This window comes from Peromyscus maniculatus, chromosome 17, assembly GCF_049852395.1.
Source record: "Peromyscus maniculatus bairdii isolate BWxNUB_F1_BW_parent chromosome 17, HU_Pman_BW_mat_3.1, whole genome shotgun sequence".
In the NCBI taxonomy this organism is placed as follows: Eukaryota; Metazoa; Chordata; class Mammalia; order Rodentia; family Cricetidae; genus Peromyscus; species Peromyscus maniculatus.
Genome location: NC_134868.1, coordinates 13,662,807 through 13,668,806, shown reverse-complemented (window position 1 = coordinate 13,668,806; position 6,000 = coordinate 13,662,807). Strand labels below are relative to the sequence as shown.

General features: G+C 41.7%; 1 pseudogene; it reads left to right on the top strand.

The window, feature by feature from the left end:
* The first annotated feature begins 261 nt into the window (after nucleotides 1–261).
* Nucleotides 262–6,000, top strand: part of LOC102912618 (STAM-binding protein-like) — a 60,835-nt pseudogene continuing 55,096 nt past the window's right edge.

Here is a 6,000-nt window from a genome sequence, read left to right as displayed (position 1 = left end):
AGTAACAAAAATTTAAAAAACCTGCCCATGGTTTCTGGTGGCTGGGGGGGGGGGTGCAGAGGGCAGCTGAGCGTGTGGAGCACTCAGAATTTTAGGTCTGTGAAACTATTCTGTAAAGCATTGCTGTGGGGAGAATTCATGGCATTGATTGTTTTTAGCAGAACTCGGAGAACTGTGCAGCACAGAATGAATGCTTAGGAGACCCTGGGCCTTAGCTACTAACCATGGGTCAATACTTACCCATCGGTAATAATGTAAACAATGCACGGGCACCAGATGTCAGACCTTCAAGAAAGCAGAGGTGGCTGGGAGCTCAAGGGCACTACAGGTGCTTTTGTTCCCTCTCCTTCTTGTAAATATAAGTTTACTTTAAGAGGCAAATCCATCAATAAAAAAATAAAACGTTTCCGGATTCTCTGGCTGTCATCCTTCAGGAAAGAAATCATTGGCCCAATGTCTGACCATGTTGGCATGTCAGCCTTCCAGCCTAAGCCTGGGTGAGGAATCTGTCTCAACTAGGGAGTAAAGTTGAGTTGAATAGACATCCCACCCCATTGATAATTTTGTTCTGGTGTTGAGATCATGCACACGGCATGAATTTACTCTAAAGAAGGCAACATTGAACATGCCTGTGTTCTCGACAACAAGTACACACCACAGAGTTCATTGAAAAACTTCCAGAACAAAGAGACAACCAAATCAGCTATCATCTCTGAGAAGGAAGACGTGGTCAAGAAATTAAAGAACACTGGTTTCCCGAAAGCAGAAGACCTTAAGACTGAACTCTTGAAAAGACATACCAAAGACCACAAGCAGTATAAAAAACCAAAGAAAAAGGAGGAGGAACTTGCCGGAATACCACTATCCAGCAAAAGTTGGAAAAAGAAAGCATTGCCCAGCAGCAGTAGCTAGAGCAGGAGAAACTCCATGCCTGTGAGAAGATACTCCAGAAGTAGGAACTTGAAAAAGACCAGTTAAAATTTGTCCAAGCATTCGGGAAGGTGACCCTGTCCCATGTGGGCCTCAGCAGCCTGACCTGGAAAAGCCTTGTGTAGATGTGGTTCCCACCTCACCCTTCTCATCCACACAGACTTCAGACTGTAGCACGAGCCTGCAGCCAGCTCAGCCACCTGTGATGGACAGGTCCCTGACACTGAGTACTAAGTATCATAGAAAATATTAACACCATCGAAGGCCTGCTCCACATTGTGGTGTCCCACAATCTCCAGCTTACTAGTGACAATACCCCCAAAGGCATTGAAACATGGGGAGTCCTCTGTGGAAAACTGATGAGAAATGCATTCACAATCACATATGTTCTCCCCTGCAGACAAAATAGTGGGCCGGATTATTGTCACACAGCACGAAAAAGAAATTTTCCTCTGGCAGGATGACCTTGGACTCCTCATTCTTGGCTTAATCCATGCCCACCCAACCCCATGGCCTTTTCATCCAGTGTACCCACTTACTGCTCCTATCAAATGATGTTACCATAATTCATAGCAACTGTTTGTTCTACCAAGTTCCAGGATACTAGATAACTGGATTCTTGAAGTTAACTGACTATGGCCTTCAGGAGATTCCATCCTGCTGGCAGAGAGGCTTTCATCTCTGCAACTGTGACCACATCTGTCCTGCAGCTGCAGCAACTTCACTGTCAAAGGCAGAAGTGTGACCATCACAGGCCAAGGAGATGGCTCACTGGGTAAAGGCACTTGCCACCACGCCCAATAGCCCAAGTTCAATTCCTGGGACCCACATGGTGGAAGGAGAGAACCAGCTTCCACCAATTTGTTCTCTGACATCCGCTTGTGCACAGTGTATGTGTGTACCTCCCCTCCTCCCCTCAACTAAAGAAATAAACACATAAATGTAATTAAGATAAAATAAAGCTTAGGTAGAACTAAGAAGAAAGTAAGAATTATAAACACAAAACCAAAGGAACAGATAACAGAAGAGAGGATAATGCCAACAGTAGCCAGATTAAGTATGACTCATTCAAGCTTACGTTAAAAGATGCAATAAAACCCCACAGTGCTTACAGGAAGACTCTAAATGGGATAATTGAATGCAGGGGAATAGATAAAATACACAAATTAGTGCAGGGAAATGAAGCAGAAGTGGTTATATTAATATGTTTACGTTTTAAAATTCCAAGAAAGGAGACACTCGTGAGCTACTGACAGTTGATGGCCTCCAGGGGTCGGGGAGTCAGTTCTCTTGAAGGGTGTGGCCTTTGGTAGGTTGACTAGGCTCTAGGGGACAGTCCCACACCCATAAGTGTATGGGCAGCACAAGCTCAATGCTGTAAGTTCTCTCCACCTTTGTCTCCTAACTCCACACCCTCAGATATTAGTAGATAACTTAGAAACCAAGAAAGTAAAAGGGGACCAAGGGTGGACGGGCAACAGAGAGGGAAATCACAGGGTCAAAGTAATTAGAAAGGGGAAATGAGAAAACCGGGAGAGATTAGTTGAGAAGGAGGGAGGATATCAACACAGAAAGGAAGGGAGGGGCAAAATAATAGTAAAAATGCTTGAAAAAGCCATAAAGAATCATATTATTATATTATTATCTACTTATCTAAAATATATACGAAATATGTACATTTACACACACACATACACACACACACACACACACACACACACACACACGAGAGAGAGAGAGAGAGAGAGAGAGAGAGAGAGAGAGAGAGAGAGAGAGAGAGAGAGAGAGAGAAGTTAAAAATTCCCATCTAGGCTGTCAATACCACTCCTCAGGAGCCGTAGACTATTTCATAAAACCCCTAATACCAGCATGGGAAACCTCCTTACAAGTTCCTCAAACACTGTTATTGTTGTTGCTCTTGGTTACCTCTCAGAGGATGAAGGTGAGTCCCTACTACTGAAGACACCATGAACTTCAAACACAGGACCCAAAGGATCCAAGCTAGCTCTGACCTGAAGTCCTCCTCCCTGAGGACTGGCTTTCATCGTAACAGAAGGTGCCATACAAGCTTCTAAGGGAGGGGAGAAAATACAGTCCTACCCAGCCATGACACCCATGAACTACAAGAACAACCAACATGGCTTGATAACCCTAAGGGTGCAGTAGTGGCACTCATATCCGGGTGACAACCACCAGCTGTCTAATTGAGCTTAAAGTCCACTCAACCAAGCCTGGTTCTGGAGCCTTAACCAACTACCCGGGGCTAGTGAGATCAACAGATCTCACCACTTTACTAAATTAGTATGAGTCCTAACTGCATTCTGAATATTTTCTCATATATCCACAAATAATTGTAGCTCTTACCCCTCAACAACAACAACAAAAAATAAATCTCTTCACAACAGATGGAGACCATTGCAGAAAACTACAACTGATCAAGATGCAGAGAACAAATGATTATGTGGTACCCTGCCCTAACTGATGCTGATACAGCATAATTACTGTTGTAAGGCTCGGGGAACATTGAGGTGAGGAAGAAAGATTTTAAGAGCCAGAGGGACGGAATTTCTGCTGTAAGATTTCATCTCCTAGAAATCCCAGGAAAGCACAACTATGATGTTCCAACAACATGGCTGCCTAAACAAGACCTGAACAAGGAGGGCCCAACAGACATGCCGACATGGAAGGAGGAAATATCATGGGGTTCCAACCTTAGACAAAGAACTACAGGCAAGTAAGGAATGATGAAAATGGGAGAAAATAGTGTTTCCCAGGGAAGAGCACCCCAGTTCGTTATCCAATACCTAATGGTCAGCCTTGAAATGATACATCTGCAAGTAACATTATACAGAATGGGCAGATTGTATTTATAGAGTTAGGGGTGTGTGTGTGTGTGTGTGTGTGTGTGTGTGTGTGTGTGTGTAAAACAATGATTAAATAAAAGGAAACCAGAGGCCATGAATTTGAGAGAGACAGCAAGTGGGGAGGGGGACATGGAAGGGATTGGAATGAGGAAAGGGAAAATAATGTAATTACACATTTTAATTTCAATTTAAAAAAAAAAGAGGACATGATGTTGGGAGTGGGTGAGGTGGTAGGAATGGATCTACAAGATAGAGTTAGGGATAGGGTGAATGTGTTTAAATAAATTGTATGCTTGTATGAAATTCTCAAGGAATTACTAAAAATATTATATTTTAAATCCAATTTTGTTTGTTTGTTGGTTGTTTGGTTGTTTGGTTGGTTGGTTGGTTGGTTGGTTGGTTGGTTGGTTGGTTGGTTGGTTGGTTGGTTTAGGGGGTGGAGGTTGAAGATAAGGTCTCACTATGTATCTCTGGATGTCCTGAAACTCACAATGTAGACCAGGCTGGCCTCGAATTCACAGAAATTGCTTGTTTCTGCCTCCAGAGAGCTGGGATTAAAGGTGAGCATAACTATGCCTGGATTTTAAATCCAATTTTAGAGGGATAATTATTGATAAATTTACACTCTGCTAAAGTAACAAAATAATTATAAACCTGTGCACCAAGTCACATGGCATTTATTTGGAAAACTGGTAGAAGGCTACCATGCCATGTATCCAAAACCATACTTAGATTTTTAGCATTCATCACTCAAAGATTGAAAGATTATTCAGAAAACAAAACACACAAATGTAGCTGAAGTTTTCCTGGTCCTGCCTGGCCCATGGTCAGGACAAATCTCTCTCACCCACCAGTCCTGTAGCCGCTCAGACCCAAGCAAACACACACAGACTTATATTACTTATAAACTGCATGGTCGTGGCAGGCTTCTTGCTATCTAGTTCTTATATCTTAAATTAACCCATTTCTATAAATCTATAAGTTGCCACATGGCTCATGGCTTACCAGTATCTTAACATGTTGTTTGTCATGGCAGTGGCTGGCAGTATCTCCTGACTCAGCCTTCCACTTCCCAGAATTCTCTTCTCTGTTTGTCTCACCTATACTTCCTGCCTGGCTACTGGCCAGTCAGTACTTTATTTATTAACCAATCAGAGCAACACATTCACAGCACAGAGTACATTCCACAGCACTTCCCCTTTCCTTTTTTGAAAAAGGAAGGTTTTAACTTTCACATAGTAAAATTGCACATAACAAAACAATTATCAAACAAGAATTATAGTTATAACATCTAGTCTATTTGTATTTGGCAAAATTAAAGAAGATATCCTATCTATCCTATATTTGTGAGTCTCCGGTTTCATATCTGACTTGTCTTTTATCATAACTAAGGAAAATTATAACTATCTAGTCTTCAACTATATCAAAGACCCCAGAAGTATATAATATTACCTGAGAAACAGGAGGACGCAAGCAACTTTCAGGAGTCTTGCGAGAGTAGACAGAGACAGCTGGTAGCCTGGACAGTCATTCAAAGTTCCTCTATAAAGTTGGGGCATCTGTCTTCAGCCCACAGGCCTAGAGTCTCTCAGTCACTTCTCTCTGTGTCCTGCAGAATGTCTGGTATTTTCCTCTGTGAAGCAGGAACCTGAAGGACCATTTTGCCAAGCAAAGTTCAGTGGTCACCTTCCTATGGGTCCTGCATGTCCAATCAATACATTTTTTTCAAGCAGTCCAGGCAAGAACAGTTTCTTACCCAAATGGCTATTTTTGCCAAGAAGATAAACTCTATAAAGAGTGTCTTCGATGACCATCCTCCTCTCTGAAGTAAATTGGTACTGCGAGGAGCAGACATGCCTCACTGTCCAGAAAGTCTAAATTTTTAAAACATTTTAAATGCCATATTCTGTATGTCTTTGAAGTGTTTGGAGATTACCTACCTAATTGAATTAAACTAAACTAACATGACTATAAGTTTGATTATCATAGAAGACTAATTATAATCTGTATTTCTTAATCATCCATTACAATCTAAATGAGTTACATAAACAGAATACCTTAAACAAGAGTAGAAATATATATATAGTAGAACAAAACCAACTCTAAATTTGTATCAATAAACTAAAATCTATACCAATGTAAAACATTTTAAACAAGTTGCTCTTTAAAAGTAGGTTCAGCCAGGCGGTGGTGGCGCACGCCTTTA